This window comes from Mesoplodon densirostris, chromosome 6 (assembly GCF_025265405.1).
Source record: "Mesoplodon densirostris isolate mMesDen1 chromosome 6, mMesDen1 primary haplotype, whole genome shotgun sequence".
Taxonomy (NCBI): Eukaryota; Metazoa; Chordata; class Mammalia; order Artiodactyla; family Ziphiidae; genus Mesoplodon; species Mesoplodon densirostris.
Window position 1 is genome coordinate 16,234,492 of NC_082666.1, and position 17,926 is coordinate 16,252,417.

The following is a 17,926-nucleotide window of genomic DNA, read 5'->3' on the forward strand; positions in this document are numbered from 1 at the left end:
TTTCAGCTCACTCAACAAAAACACCCTGAAGACCTACTCCATGTGAGATATCACTAGGCACTTTTAATGCAGAAAGAAAAATCATACAAAGTTGATTCTGCTGTATGGGGTAGTAATTAAGATCTCAAGATCTGCTGTCAAACAGTCCCAGACTAAAAACCAGGCTCCAGGCTTCCAAGCTGTGTGACCCTCCTTCAGGGACACATCTTCTCTAACCCTCACTGGCCTCACCTGAGGATTGACAAAAGTAAAGTTTTCTCTTTTATAAGTAGTTATGGGGTTGAAATGAAATAGTGCATATAAGATGCTTAACAGCGTAAGCTTGGCACTTGGTCATTGCTCAATAAATGGCAGTTATCATTGTAGGTATTATAGGTAAAAACAAAGTGGGTCTAGAAGGCCAACACTGCTTTCTCAAAATCACATGATAATAAGTATCATAATTTGACATATGACTCTAGGACCTACTTAGTGAGTCTCTGTGCATCATCCATGGTATATTTTTGCATTCCCTTCTTCCAGGACATTTATACCTGGACCATACCTCAGGGCACAGACTTACCTTGCTACTTCCACTACACAGCTGGATGATTCTCTTCATTTGGCTAGACAACCCATTTTCCTTGGGGCACTGTAGTTGGAATCATGGCTACCTTTCATTTGTAAATTTGGCCTTTTCTGGTTCTTGAGCCAGCCTGACTAAGGCAGATGGCATACTAGCCTCAGGTCCACCAGAGTGTGTAGTACGGAATGAATTCTGCTGCCTTAAATATCCACCTGGTATCTGGCACTTAGGACACACTCCCAAAACCTCTGTGCACAATATTTTCTTCTGATTTTTCCCTGCTGTCTTAATTTCACTTGTATGCCTGGGATTCTGCCTCAGTCTCCCTGTCTGGCATTCCAATTCAATGATGCATCTGACTTGCTATTTTCTGTCTCAGCCCATTCAATGATCACTCCCAACATCCTGCTAGACACTGGTAAGTGATTAGGACTTCTTCCTCCCAGTTCCTGATCATCCTAATACAGATCAATCGATCCCTCTAAAAAGAGGCTCTGCCTCCTGTCTCTCTAGAGCACCAGCTGTAGGATCTCATTATATTGTCTTATCCACTGAATTATTTTTATTATATTTGTCTATAAGAATTTAAAATTTACAATGTGACAAGCACCTTGTGAAGCACTTTACAATCGTTCATTCTTTTAATCTGTACAGCAATTCTGAGACATATTACCACATTAAACAGAAGAAACGCATAAGTGACTAAGGTCACATGGTTGGTAACAGGCAAAACTAGGATCTGACATGGTCCTACTTATTTCCCAAATCCATGCTTATCACCTTGAGGCTAAGAGATGCTATCTAGGGCTATATAACTTCTCATTCCAGATTCATGGTGGGGATCCTCCTCAATCATCAGGTTAAAGCACCCAGCCCCTCTTCAGCTTGGTCCTTCTTACTTCTCTCTTCTGCCAGTCTCTGATGCAACATTTTAGACGTCCTTTATACAGAGATCATTGGGATACACCACTATCTGAATTTAAATGCACTATCTGAATTCTCTACACACTCACTCTTTCTACATTAACTACCCAATTTTCCATCTATCCTTTCTGTGACTATAACCTGGGCTTTTCTGATTTCTATGGGTCCATTACGACCCATGACCTAGAACTGGAGGGCTTTATAGTCGTCATAATAATCACTATCAGCAACAGAGTCATCATTGTCATTACCACCACCACCACCATCGTCATTAGCGTCATCACCATCATCTTTGTCACCTTCATCATCGTTATCATCATCATCATCGTTTGTCTTCTATAATATACAAAGAACTGAATGAATAATACTGACCTGGCTCACAAAGTTCTATTTGGTTGAAGATGTAAGGCATGGATATATGCAAAGATAAGTAACAATACAAAAGAACAAGCCACTAAGTCCACCAGTATATATTACAAATGCTTAGGAAATGATTAAGTTGGAGCTGTGGCAGGAGAAAAGTCAGGAGGCACTATGAGAGAAAATAAAAGATGATGCGTATGGGTGGAGTTTGCCTGGATGTGTAAAGATTAATGTGATTTAGGTAAAAGAAGATAAAGAGGGCACAGCAGGAGGCACCAATTGTATGAACAAATATTAAAGTAGAGGGATTCATAAGATTTGCAGTCTTTGGTAAGGCAATCATTTTGGCTACAGCCAAATATCTACTACGGAGGAACAATGATGAACAGTATATAAAAGATGGGAACTGAGAGTAGGATGAGCATTTGGCTAGAAGTTGTCTCTCTGGTCCTAAATAAACATATAACTTGGAGTAAGTAGCTTCTACGATTAAATGAAAAGAACTGAACAACAATGAACAAAAACATCTTAAAACTGCTTAACACTTGGTCTTACTAAACATTTCAATATTCATCATTTCATCTGATAATTTGAGCGATCCCCTATAATAAATATTGTTGGCTTCCCTGTGAGCTAGGTATTATTTTAAGAATGAGAAAATGAGAAATCAGAAACATTAAAGAATTTACTTAAGGTCGTCCACTTAGGAAGGAAAGGAGCAGGACTCAAATCCAGGTCTGCTGGCTTTAGTTAGGAGCACCAAAGAGACCACTATTACATTTCTGGGTAATATGTGAGAGACAGAAAGTCAGAATTGGTTCCAAGAAAATCAGACAACAGTCTTTCCTAATTGAAAATTATGTGGGAAGATGAATATAGCATACTTGGGCTTTGAAGTACTAAAATCACAAAGTTCTGGGCTTCCTATTGGCTTGATTATCCCAGCCTCCCTCACCTATTTCAACCAGATGGTTGTAATAACCTCTATCACCAGGGCTATAAACAAACAAAAATCAGAAAAAAAATCTATATTATAGGTTGTTATTAAAAATAAAATACTTGTTTCTCTTGTGCTTTAAAACAAATTATTGCTATCTTGGAAATATTTCAATTGGATCAAATTCTTTAGTCTCTACTCCAAGACCACTTTTTTTCTCCCCTCATAAAAGAGAAGGCAAAAAGGAAGAAAGCCCAGCCAACATATTTCAATAACAAAGTAGCCTCACTGATTCCCCATGGTGCTGGTAAGCAGCAGAGAAGCAATCAGAAGGAAGAGGAAAGGTTCAGCAGGAACTAGTCTGAAAAATAGCAAGATACAGTTTGACAAACACCAGTCTGCTACCACCGCCGCCTTGAGTGGCTATTTCCCCTCAGAGTGACACTTTTCAATTATGAGATGGTAGCTGAGAGCATTCTGGGCATATCTGCAGCTGGCTGCTATTTCCTTGCCCAATTTGTACACATGCCAGGAAAAATGATCCCTTTTTTCTATAGCTACTCTTTCCCAAATAATAACAGCAAAAGTGTGGGAAGTGATATGTATCTATACACACGTAGCATAATGGGAGTGTACTGTGTACCAAAGTGGTGATCAGTGAAGCTTTCTAGGGGAAAGACCCCTGATCTGATTTTGTGGGGTTGATTAAGGTTAGTGTTAATTTTAAGATGAAATGAAAAATAATTCAGACAGAGGAAAATGAATGCCCATTACTTGAAAGCTTCAAGAAGCACTGCATCTTCACAAACTAATAAGTAATTTGGCGTGCCTAGGTCAGAGTGTGCAAGTCGAGCAGAAAGAAGAGAGTTGGGAGAGAACTATGGAAGGATGAGTAGATCATAATGGATCATAAGCTATTGAAAAATTGTAAAAATTGTAAAAACAAACAAAAAGCAAGCAGTTTAGTGCTTAGAACAATGACTTGCTCATAGTAAATGAATACTCGTTAAATTGAATTTTGTTAGCTCTGCAAATCTTACCAGACTCATACTAAAAATTGTTATGAATATGAGCATTTAAGATATGTTCCCTGACTTCAAGAAGCTTATAATCGACTTAGAGAAAGAAAGAAAAAAATAAAAGGTGCATCCATAAAACACAAAACTAGGGAATCTGAATTAATATCAAAAAATAAAAAAAAAATGGTAGGGGTAAAATAAACTATACTTGCTGTAGCATACTGGAGGAGAGGAAGACCCCTAATAGACTGAGTCTGCTTGGATGACATCTTAAAAAATACAGAGACCAAGAAGAATAAGTGGGAGTTGGAGAAGAATTTAGAGGTGTGAGGGACGACAATAAATGATGGCATGGGCTTGGGATGAGTCTATCACGTGAAGGACAAATTGGAGAGATTTGCCTAGTCGGTGGGGTGATTCTTTGGGTGGGAATGTTAAGTATAAAGTAGAAGAGAATGCATTTACTTTGGAAGAAAACCTTAGATCTGAGCTTCTTATCTGCCACTTATTATGTGTATTGAAGGCAAATCATCTACCTTTTTTTGGAACAGATACCAATTACTTTATCTGCCTAGCAACCCTTCCCTTCTTGTAGGGTTGGTTTCTTCTCCCATGCAAACTATATGTCTGGGGCTTCCCTGGTGGCGCAGTGGTTGAGAGTCTGCCTGCCGATGCAGGGGACACGGGTTCGTGCCCAGGTCTGGGAAGATCCCACATGCCGCGGAGCGGCTAGGCCCGTGAGCCATGGCCGCTGAGCCTGTGCATCCGGAGCCTGTGCTCCGCAATGGGAGAGGCCACAACAGTGAGAGGCCTGTGTACTGCAAAAAACAAAAAACAAAAACAAAACAAACTATATGTCTGCACAGAGTCTGCCATACTCTTAGAAGTTTTATTCAGTCTTTCAACTATTGGCCATGTTGACTATTAGAGAGATGAGCACCTGACCCAAGCTGGGCTAACCAGAGTCCTCTTCAGGGAACTTATATTCAAACTGCATTAAGAAAAGACAGTTCGTCTTCCTTTTGTGATATGAATTTCAAGATGTAAAATGAGAGAGCTGTCAGCACCTATGTTTTTGCAGTATTGAAGAAGGTGTTCTGCAATGACAGAGAATAAATATAATATACAGAAAGAAGCAGAAACAAGAAGTATATAGAGAGAGTCCTAGTGGCAGTGAAGTCCTTGACTTGTGCTGATTCTGAAACCTAAATTTATCTGTCTCTTCCTTGTGGATATGTGTCCATACTTTTTTTGGAATCTGAGGGGTCTTTCCAATAAATCCTCCATTTTACCAAATTTAGCACAAGTTGAGCTCCTGCCTCTTGCAACCAAGAGAATTCCAACTAACACATTTCTAAAGCAACTTCTTCATTCCTTAGAAGATATAATAGTCCCTCATCTAAATAGGCTTTTGAAAACTGAATGAGTATAGATGAGAGTAACTTGCTAAATAAAAGTAAGTTGTTGCTGCTGTTGTGAATATTATTATTGGAAGAGAAGAGTAGGTAGTTTGGCCTCACTAGAATGTGGTATTTTTGGTAGAGAAGATCAAAGAGTTAGAGGATGAAGTGAAGTTTACTGTACTACTGAATGTTATTTTGCTGGAGGATCCAGGAACTTCCATTTGGTTTTTAAACTAGTAATCTCTTTACATAATAATCCCAAAGCATAGATGTATAGATGTCTGTGTGTAGAAAATGGGAAGTTGACTAACAATGTAATTATTAGCCTCAGTAATTAGTAATCCTCAATGCAGAACTCTCTTGTAAACAGCAATAACATATCACTTAACTTCAAGTTCAAAATATTGTCTCCCCCTCCTCCCAAGTATATATTTTTTCCACCACTGGCAGTCACCCAAAGAGTAGAACACCTTAGAGTGTGTGAGTATAAGGATATGGAAAATGGTAACTAAACATCAAATACTTGAATCTTGGCCCCAGAAAGGCAAAAGAGAGCAGCCCATTTTGGGACCCACAGTGATCCCACCCACTAGTAAACCAGGCTCTGTCATTCACAGTCCAAAGATCTGTCCCCGTGATGTCACTCTGCTCTCCTATAAAGAGAGGCAAGAATGGACTCTCTGATCCAGGTCACTGCAGTGTTCTCCTGCCAAGATTCCTCACCTGTTTTCTATCTTCTCCCAGCTGATCTTACATCTGTTTACTTTTAAGTCCCAGTTTCTTCCTTTTATACCTTAAGAATAATAACTGCTAGCCCTCCTAATCTTCGAGAATTAAGAGATATTTACTTATTAATGAGATAAATCATTTAGCACATAGTAGGTGCTTAATAAATGTAAATTTGTCTTCCTCTAGATAGCATGACCCTAAGGGATGGTTCAACATTTACTAAAATGACATTTTCCATATCGTTTTTATTCCATTTTAGGTCACCGAAAATACAGTTGGATACAAGATTTTTAGTTTTCCCTCAACTATTCCATAGGTCTATAATATTTGCAACTATAAGCAACAGATAACACCATATTTTTGTCAGGTTTAGTGCTCTGGACTGAGTCAGGAAAAATTATGTAACCAAAAGACATAGTTCAGACTATAATTATGATTATTATTAGATGTAATAATAGATCATAATAGCATCTGCTAACAGCACCATGAGAACTCTGCCTAGGCCTCATTAATCTGCACCTCACTAATTTGCAATGTGTACTTATTTGACAATGGTTAGACCAAAGTTCTCCCCTATATGATCTCTGAGTTTAATTTTTAATGCAATTCAGAAAAATATTTGGTAAAAGCATGAGTGTCTAACATTGAACTACACTCTGATGTAGAAATTAAAGACTCTCTAGGCTATAAGGTCAGGCTTACTGGTATTTAAATCCTGTAACTGTTATGTTCACCTTCATGTGACCTTGGCTAAATCTCAGTTTTTTCATTGATAAAATGGATATAATAATGACTAAGTTGTTAAGATAATTCTTTTTTTTTAACATCTTTATTGGAGTATAATTGCTTTACAATGGTGTGTTGGTTTCTGCTTTATAACAAAGTGAATCAGCAATACATATACATCTATCCTCATCTCTTCCCTCTTGCGTCTCCCTCCCTCCCACCTTCCCTATACCACCCCTCTAGGTGGTCACAAAGCACCGAGCTGATCTCCCTGTGCTACGTGGCTGCTTTCCACTAGTTACTGGTTTTACATTTGGTAGGGTGTATATGTCCATGCTACTGTCACACTTTGTCCCAGCTTACCCTTCCCCCTCCCCAAATCCTCAAGTCCATTCTCTAGTAGGTCTGCGTCTTTATTCCCGTCCTGGCCCTAGTTTCCTCATGACCATTATTTTTTTTTAGATTCCATATATATGTGTTAGCATACAGTATTTGTTTTTTCTTTCTGACTTATTTCACTCTGTACGACAGCCTTTAGGTCCATGCACCTCACTACAAATAACTCAATTTCGTTTCTTTTTATGGCTGAGTAATATTCTATTGTATATATGTGCCACATCTTCTTTATCCATTCATCTGTTGACAGACACTTAGGTTGCTTCCATGTCCTGGCTATTGTAAATAGAGATGCAATGAACATTGTGGTACATGACACTTTTTTTTTTTTTTTTTTTTGTGGTACGCGGGCTTCTCACTGCTGTGGCCTCTCCCGTTGTGGAGCACAGGCTCCGGATGCGCAGGCTCAGCGGCCATGGCGCACGGGCCCAGCTGCTCCGCGGCATGTGGGATCTTCCCAAACCGGGGCACGAACCCGTGTCCCCTGCATCGGCAGGCGGACTCTCAACCACTGCGCCACCAGGGAAGCCCCTACACTTTTTGAATTATGGTTTTCTCAGGGTATATGCCCAGTAGTGGGATTGCTGGGTCGTATGGTAGTTCTATTTTTAGTTTTTTAAGGAACCGCCATACTTTTCTCCATAGTTGAGAGGGTTCCCTTTTCTCCACACCCTCTCCAGCATTTATTGTTTGCAGAAGGATAATTATTTTAAAGTCTGCAAAACAATCATGTAACAAGCACTTAACATATCATAGTTATTATTTTTATTATTTTGTCAATGACGATGATGATGAATAAGTCAGGGGGTACATATATAATGCAGATACAGATGGAAATAATTGCAGTATCATGGAGTAAAATGTAAACTGCTGTAGTAGAAATATTTATGTAGTGTTGTGAGATCATAAATGAGTTTCCAATTAATTCTATCTGAAAAAGGCAGGGGAGGATTTGCTATCTGCTCAGAGACTTGGAGAAGAAGTATTCTTTCCTGGGGGTTTTAGGAGACAAAGTAATTCAAGTCATAATAAAGAACACTCATTATTCTGGAAAATATAACAATCTGATGTCACTAAGGCAAAGGTTATCATAAATACAAAATTATAAAAATAGGCAAAAGGAAGAGCATATTGAATACATTAACAAAATTTTTTCCCAGGGTCAAAGCATTTAGGATGCTTTTAAAAACCCAAATAGAATCATTTAAAAACACTGTGAACTGTGATAATCATACATCCTGTCTATTTCTTAAAAATTATTTTATTCCCTTGGAAGCACTGCTAGGAATGAATTTGTGCTATTGTCTCCAAATGAAATAAAACAAATATATTTACTTAAAAAGAATCATCAGTTTAGATGTTTAATTTTTTTTAATATTAGACTAGGGATACATTATCACTATGTTAACTGATAGAGAAAAGAGAAAAGAACACCCCTTGTAACTATTGCTTTGTTTTTTTTATTATTTTAACATTCTTATCAGTTTTATCAAGGTATAATTGACAAATAAAATTGTAAGGTATTTAAACTGTACAACATGATGATTTGATATACATATACATTGTAAAAAGATTCCCACCATCAAGTTAATTAGCACATCCATCACTTCACATAATTACCTCTCTCTCTCTTTCTTTTTTTTTTTTTTTGTGAGAACATTTAAATTCTTCTCTCTTAGCAAGTTTCAGTAACAATTCAGTACTATCAACTATAGTCAGAATGTTATGCATTAGACACTCAGGCATATTTATCAAACAACTGAAAGTTTAAATGTTTTATTTCTTTAGAGTAAATTTCTCCTATTAGTCTGGGTCAGTAAGATTTGATTATTGAAATTATTATAGAGGACAAACTATGAATTACTTTGAATAAGTTATTTAACGATTCTGTAGCTCAGTTTTCTCGGCTTTAAAATGGAGACCATGCACATTCAAGACTTGGTAAATTTAAGAAAACTGAAAACATATCAAGTATCTTTTCTGACCACAACACTATGAGACTAGATATCAATTACAGGAAAAAATCTGTAAAAAATACAAACACATGAAGGCTAAATAATACACTACTAAATAACCTAGAGATCACTGAAGAAATCAAAGAGGAAATAAAAAAATACCTAGAAACAAATGACAATGAAAAGAGGATGACCCAAAACCTATGGGATGCAGCAAAAGCAGTTCTAAGAGGGAAGTTTATAGCAAACAATCTTACCTCAAGAAACAAGGAACATCTCAAATAAACAACCTAACCTTACACCTAAAGCAATTGGAGAAAGAAGAACAAAAAACTCCAAAGTTAGCAGAAGAAAAGAAATCATAAAGATCAGATCAGAAATAAATGAAAAAGAAATGAAGGAAACGATAGCAAAGATCAATAAAACTAAAAGCTCGCTCTTTGAGAAGATAAACAAAATTGATACACCATTAGCCAGACTCATCAAGAAAAAAAGGTAGAAGACTCAAATTAATAGAATTAGAAATGAAAAAGGAGAAGGAACAACTGACACTGCAGAAATACAAAGGATCAAGAGAGATTACTACAAGCTACTGTATGCCAATAAAATGGATAACCTGGAAAAAATGGACAAATTTTTAGAAAACCACAACCTTCTGAGAATGAACCAGGAAGAAACAGAAAATATGAATAGACCAATCACAAGCACTGAAATTGAAACTGTGATTAAAAATCTTCCAACAAACAAAAGTCCAGGACTAGATGGCTTCACAGGCGAATTCTATCAAACATTTAGAGAAGAGCTAACACCTACCCTTCTCAAACTCTTCCAACATATAGCAGAGGGAGGAACACTCCCAAACTCATTCTACAAGGCCACCATCACCCTGTTACCAAAACCAGACAAAGATGCCACAAAAAAAGAAAACTACAGGCCAATATCACTGATGAACATAGATGCAAAAATCCTCAACAAAATAGTAGCAAACAGAATCTCATAGCATTTTAAAGGATCATATACCGTGATCAAGTGGGTTTATCCCAAAATACAAGGATTCTTCAATATATGTAAATCAATCAATGTGGTAAACCATAGTAACAATATGAAGGAGAAAAACCATATGATCACCTCAATAGATGCAGAAAAAGCTTTCAAGAAAATTCAACACCAATTTATGATAAAAACCCTCCAGAGAGTAGGCAAAGAGGGAACTTACCTGAACATAATAAAGGCCATATATGACAAACTCACAGCCAACATCATTCTCAGTGGTGAAAAGCTGAAACCATTTTCACTAAGATCAGGAACAAGACAAGGTTGTTCACTCTCAGCACTATTATTCAACATAGTTGTGGAAGTTTTAGCCACAGCAATAGGAGAAGAAAAAGAAATAAAAGGAATCCAAAATGGAAAAGAAGAAGTAAAACTGTCACTGTTTGCAGACGACATGGTACTGTACAAAGAGAATCCTAAAGATGCTACCAGAAAGCTAGTAGAGTTAATCAATGAATCTGGTAAAGTAGCAGGATGCAAAATGAATGCACAGAAATCTCTTGTATTCCTATACACCAATGATGAAAAATCGGAAAGCAAATTTAAGGAAACACTCCCATTTATGATTGCAATAAAAAGAATAAAATACCTCGGAATAAACCTACCTAAGGAGACAAAAGACCAGTATGCAGAAAACTATACGACACTGATGAAAGAAATTAAAGATGATATCAACAGATGGAGAGATATACCATGTTCTTGGATTGGAAAAATCAACATTGTGAAAATGACTATACTACCCAAAGCAATCTACAGATTCAGTGCAATCCCTATCAATCTACCAATGGCATTTTCCACAGAACTATAACAAAACATTTCACAATTTGCATGGAAACACAATAGATGCCAAGCAGCCAAAGCAATATTGAGAAAGAAAAACGGAGCTGGAGGAATCAGGCTCCCAGACTTTAGACTATACCACAAAGCTACAGTAATTAATACTTTAAATTATTATTTAAATAATTATTATTTAAATAAATACTTTAAATTAATACTTTAAATACTTTAAATACCAGTATGGTACTGGCATAAAAACAGACATATAGATCAATGGAACAGAATAGAAAGCTCAGAGATAAACCCACACACATATGGTCACCTTATCTTTGATAAAGGAGGCAAGAATATACAATGGAGAAAAGACAGCCTCTTCAATAAGTGGTGCTAGGAAAACTGGACAGTTACATGTAAAAGAATGAAATTAGAACACTCCCTAACACCACACACAAAAAAACCCCTCAAAATGGATTAAAGACCTAAATGTAAGGCCAGACGTTATAAAACTCTAAGAAGAAAACATAGGCAGAACACTCCATGAAAAAATCACAGCAAGATTCTTTTTGACCCACCTCCTAGAGAACTGGAAATAAAAACAAAAATAAACAAATGGGACCTAATGAAACTTAAAAGCTTTTGCACAGCAAAGGAAACCATAAACAAGATGAAAAGACAACCCTCAGAATGGGAGAACATATTTGCAAATGAAGCAACTGACAAAGGATTAAGCTCCAAAATATACAAGCAGCTTATGCAGCTCAATATCAAAAAAAAAAAGCAACCCAATCCCAAATTGGGCAGAAAACCTAAATAGACATTTCTCCAAAGAAGATATACAGATTGCCAACAAACACATGAAAGGATGCATAACATCACTAATCATTAGAGAAATGCATATCAAAACTACAATGAGGTATCACCTCACACCAGTCAGAATGGCCATCATCAAAAAATCTGCAAACAATAAGTGCTGGAGAGGATGTGGAGTAAAAGGTATCCTCTTGCACTGTTGGTGGGAATGTAAATTGATACAGCCACTATGGAGAACAGTATGGAGGTTCCTCAAAAAACTAAAAATAGAACTACCATATGACCCAGCAATCCCACTACTGGGCATATACCCTGAGAAAACCATAATTCAAAAAGAGTCATATACCACAATGTTCACTGCAGCTCTATTTACAATAGCTAGGACATGGAAGCAGCCTAAGTGCCCATCGACAGATGAATGGATAAAGAAGATGTGGCACATATATACAATGGAATATTACTCAGCCATATAAAGAAATGAAATTGAGTCATATGCAGTGAGGTGGATGGACCTAGAGACTGTACTACAGAGTGAAGTAAGTCAGAAAGGGAAAAACGAATACCATATGCTAACACATATATATGGAATCTGAAAAAAAAAATTGTTCTGAAGAACCTAGGGGCAGGACACGAATAAAGATGCAAACCTAGGAATAAAGATGCAGACATAGAGAATAACTTGAGGACCCGGTGAGGGGGAAGGGTAAGCTAGGAAGAAGTGAGAGAATGGCATGGACATATATACACTACCAAATGTAAAACAGATAGCTAGTGGGAACAGCCATATAGCACAGGGAGATTAGCTCGGTGCTTTGTGACCACATAGAAGGGTGGGATAAGGAGGGTGGGAGGGAGACGCAAGAGGGAGGAGATATGGGGATGTATGTATACATATAGCTGATTCACTTTGTTATACAGCAGAAACTAACACAGCATTGTAAATCAATTATACTCCAATAAAGATGTTAAATAATTAATTAATTAATTTTTTAAAAAGTAGTCCATGGTATATATCTAATCTGCTTTACATAGATGAACAGGAGCTGGTCTGAACCCTTGTTTATGTGACACCTACTTTTATATGATTTCTTTGAGAGCAGATTCCTCATCAAAATCCTTCTTACATCCCTAGGGACTGATACATGATTGGTGGTTCATAAATGTCATTGGGATAAATGGAAGTAGCTCATATGAATGTAAGCTATTATTATGTTGAAAAACATCATCAAGATGACCTCCTTTCTAGTAAACTGAAAAAAAATGCTACAAATAACCATAAAGAACAAAGAAATATTAGGAGGGATCCTGTTTTCCCCATCAGCATATAGTGTGATATGTGTATATTAGATAGTAAATGGCCATTTCCTTCCCCAATGTCTCCAAGAATGATTCAGTTCCCAAGGCACAGAAGGATTCTCTGGCTATCTGCAATTCCAAAGAAGACTGAAGAATTATCTCTGGACTGCTGCTAATACGTGTATGGTCAAAATCACCTATTAAATAATCCCTGACTCTGCGGAGTGAGGGTAATTGTCTCAAACGAGGGAACTCAAAGTTAAAGCCAAATCTCTTCCAAGGCTGTAGTTAAGAACATGCCAAAAATAACAACAAGACAATGCCATGCTTACACCTCCAATGAGAAAAAGCTGGATGGGAAATATTAAGAGGAAAACACTTTTACTGAGTGCCTGCTGTGTTCTAAGGACCAACTAACACACATCATCACATTATTATGATAAGCCTGAAAGAAAGGCACCATTATGTCCATTGAAAAAATGAGAAAAGTAAGGTGAAGAGGGGTCAAGTAACTTGTTTAAAGTCTTACACACAGTAACTGGCAAAGCTAATATTTAAATCACCATCTTCTTACTTCAAAAGTCCCTTGTTCTTTTAACTTCAACAGCTTTTCCAAATCATCTTTGTTATAACTTCAAATTTACATGAAAAGAGTTGCTGGATAAAATAAATATTGGAAACTATGTTCATTCCAGTTAGATAGCCTTAATTGTGATTATTTGCACTGAGAGTTTCCAAGACGGAAATATAGAATGTATGACATCATAAAATATTTTTCAACAGTGCCCTCTTTCTTCTTTTTTTTTAATCCTCACAGAGATTTAAAGCCACCTATGTTCATTTATTCATTCATCTGGAAATATTTACCAGATGGCTATTATATAATCTAAATGTAAGGATAAAAAGATGGGTAAGATTCATATTATAAGCAATTGAGATAGTCAATAAATAGTAAAAATTCACAATCTGCCAGAGAGTGTCAAGACAGTGTTTTGTCTACTCTGATTCTGGCCCCAAGGAGTATATCTGGGTGGAAAACAATTAAACAAGTAATTATCTTATGTGCAGTATGTGCTATTTATTCATTCAGTGAATACTGAGCATTTACTCTGTGTCAAGCACTGGACTAGACTATCAGAACACAGCAGTCAGTAAGTCAGAGATACCCCCTGCCCTAGGGGAGCTTACATTCTGGTGGGTAGACAGAAAAAATTACAATATGTATGCTTTAAAGGAGTAGAAAGGATCAAGAAGAGAGGAGAACGAGTAGGTAAACAGGGGAGAGTAGTCACAAAGGCCTTGATGAGGAGGTGACAATTAAATTTAGTCCTAAGTGATGAGAAGTAGCTAGCCACATCCAACATTAGTTCAGAGAGCCAGGAGGTAGACAGGGTCCAGTTTATATAATATTTTGAAAAGTTTGATAAGGAATTTGGACTTTCTTCAGTGTTCAATGGGAAACCACTCAGCTGTTTTTTTTAAATTGAAGTATAGTTGATTTACAATGTTGTGTTAGCTTCAGGTATACAGCAAAGTGATTCGGTTATATATATATATGTAATATATATTATATATAATATATATATATGTATATTTAATGTCCCTAGAGCATTAAGTAGGAAGGAGGGAGGAAGAAGGAATCTGGGCTATCGGGTGGGATAAGAAGGGAGATGAACAATGAGGCTGGTACATTAGACAGGAGTCAAATCAAATAGAGCCTTTTAAAATACGCTACCAAGTTTGGATTTTATCCTAATGGCAATGGGAAGACATTAAAGTTTATTAAGCAGGGGAATGGCAGGATTCATCTAAACTTTTAGAGAATCACTCTAAATGCTTTATGAAAAAAATGAATTAAAGTGAGCACAAGAATGAGACTGTGGGTTCCAAATGTATTCAAAATGGTGCACTTTAGGAAAAACTGACCCCCTTTAAGAGAGAATGAAATACAGGATAAATCTTAGCCTAATGGGGTATTAACATAATTTTCATGGAAAGGTAGTTCTGGTATCAATATTAGGGAAGGGAGGTGAAATCACTTGGTGAAAGGCAAAACACAAGTTATGGGTGCCTATGACTAATCTCTACCATTTTATAGATTAGAATGGTCTATTTAGACTGCCTTTACAGGATAACAGGATTGACTTTGGGAATTTACTGGGGCTCTCATCTCTCAGTGGCTTCAGTTATCCTCTCCATTATGAAAATTTTCAAAATTTCACCTTCTTTTTCATTCTTTGAAGGGAGAGAAAGGTAATACTTCTACCACTTACATCTACCATTACGGTTGTTTGGGGTGATTTTCTAAAAGAAGTTAAGAAGGTGTAACAAATTAGCAATGTTTTTTCTAGATAAGCTGTGCCTGAAATCCCTGTCAGATGGCTGATTCTGGCTTTAATTCCTCCAATATGTCAAGATGTGTTCTGAAATATAAATATTTTAGATGAGGTTATTTGATTTCAATTTGTATGTTTCTCATGAAAATACAAAATCTCTTATTCTCCTTCCTCACCCAAAGATAATTAACTGAAGTTATTTTAACCAACTAATAAGCTCATTTCCAATAACATCAGCCCTATTTTGTGTCTCCAACAGACACACAGAATAAAAGGGAGGCCTTACAAGAACATAATGAAAAATTTAGCAACCCCTCCTCCCCAGTAAAGAGGGATGAGAATGGTGGTGAACGACAGGCAAGAACTGTGAATACATTTAACGGTGACATACCATTTTTAGACCCAATTATGTAAATTCATCCTGGAATATTGTGAGTGAGGGTTGGGTGATCATTTTCCCGACTACCACCCACACACATACATACCCTGGGATTTATAGCAATTATGTCAATTGTCCTATTTATGGTACTTGACACGTTGAATGTAAGAAAGGGACAATGCATCCTATTACCTCTTATTACAATGCAGCATGGTGATGAATGGTATAATAGTGATGATAATTAAAATGTGTTGTGCATACTTAAACATGAGATTCAAGGTTTGAAGAAGTGCCTATTATCACAGCCCTTTTTCTCTATCCTGTCTTCTAAAGAAAGACTCATATCTTCCTTTGCTTGTCTACAATTACTTACATGGTTCAAAAAAACACTCATATTACCTGGAGTTGATTCCCCTTTGTGCAATTCTTTCTTTCTCTTTGCTACTCTGTGTGGGACCTCTGAGTGCCCTAAAAATCTCTATCTTTAGCTCTTGCCGCTGACAGTTCTTCAAGCAGAGGTCCCTGAACTCTAGAATCTTCAAAAGTCATTAGATTTAAATTGTCATAGAAACACTGGGGAATAATGTTAAGGTTCTGAATGTCAATTTTCTTTCTTCTTATTTTAATATATCTGTTCTTGTTCTGTGACCAAGGTCTCTATAATGTAAATCAGCTGCCCTGAGTTTCCATAGAAGCCAGAATGGACTGGGTGACTTTGGTGAATCACTCAAGCTACCTGAAAACCTCCATCACCTTCTCTACAAAATAATTGGGATGATATTAACTGCCCTGGTTTATATACAAGATTATGATAGAGGCAAAAATATTAAGAAATCAATTTATGCAAATATATTATAAAATAAAATATTATAGATATATATTACAAAGACGGTAGACGAAAGCATAAGAAAAAGACTCATGTCAGCATGGCATTTGAGAGTAAACAAAGTTTTTTAACAAAGTAATTTTTTTAACTTTCCAACAGTGTCATATATAAAATTCCATATGTTTTATAAGAGAGGAAACAGGTTTAAGTTTAGTAAGCCCAAAATCACAGTGCTATTAAATGACTAATTTGCTATTGGGATTGAGTATTTCTAAGTTTGGACAAAGGAGGTAGCCACAGATTTCTATGTCTCTTCTGTGTAAAAGAGATTAAGAAATAGGATAACTGAAAGAGAGAGGAAAATAGTATCAAAAGAGGTAGCACAGTGCAATAGTTAACGGCAGAGTCAGGCTTATGTTCACCCTTGCTGCTGCCTAGCATCACATCACCAGTGATGGTCCAGTGCTCTCCCACTCTTCTGCATGACTTTTTCTACCTTTCCTGTCCTCCTCAAGCTCCCAACTCTCCATGCCCATGCTCAGTCTCAACCAGTGATTTTGCATCCTATTTCACTGAGAAAATGACGGCACTTAGAAAAGAATTTCCATAAGCTCCCATCTCCTTGTCAACTATGTGTTCATATTCTCTGATCCCCCATTTAAATTACTATTTAAACCTTAGCATCATTTCCCCAGTGTTTCCTTCATTATCTATGTTCCTCTGTTCAACGCCAATTCCTCCAGTTGTCCACTACATACCATCCTCTCTCACCTATTCAAAGACATTGTACTAGCTCTCATTCCTTCCCTTTCTCTAATATCATTCATTCTTTTCTCTATTAGATCATTCTTATCGCCACACAGACATGCTTGGTTAAAATAATTAAAGAAAAAAAAATCTCTTGACTCATTATGCCTTTTCACCTTTTGCCCTATTTCTCTGCTTCCCTTTACTGCAAAATTCCCTAAAACCCTTATCTAACACCCTATCTCCAATCCCTTCCTTCCATTATCTTTTGTAGTATTCCAGTTGACTCTTACCACTAAAATTGCTCTTATCAAGGTCAGCAATGATATCCACATTGTAATTCAACAGTCAATTCTCATGGAAGAGATTCTTGTATGTTTTGCTCAATACTATATTCCAAGCTGCTAGAGTAAGCCCTAGTATATGGACAGTGCTCAGCAAACACTTAGTGAATGAATAAGTGTACATAAGGCAGACCTGGGCTTTAATCCAGATTTCCCCACCTTCTCATTGTATGCCACTGCGAGTCCCGTAATCCTCTGAGCCTCCATCTGATCATCTCTGCAATAGGAACAAAAATAATGACCTCTCAGATATATTATAAAGAGGAAATGAAATAATGTGTGTATATACGTGAGTGACAAATAGAAAATGCTTTGTTGTTACAGGTCTGTTTCAAATGGTG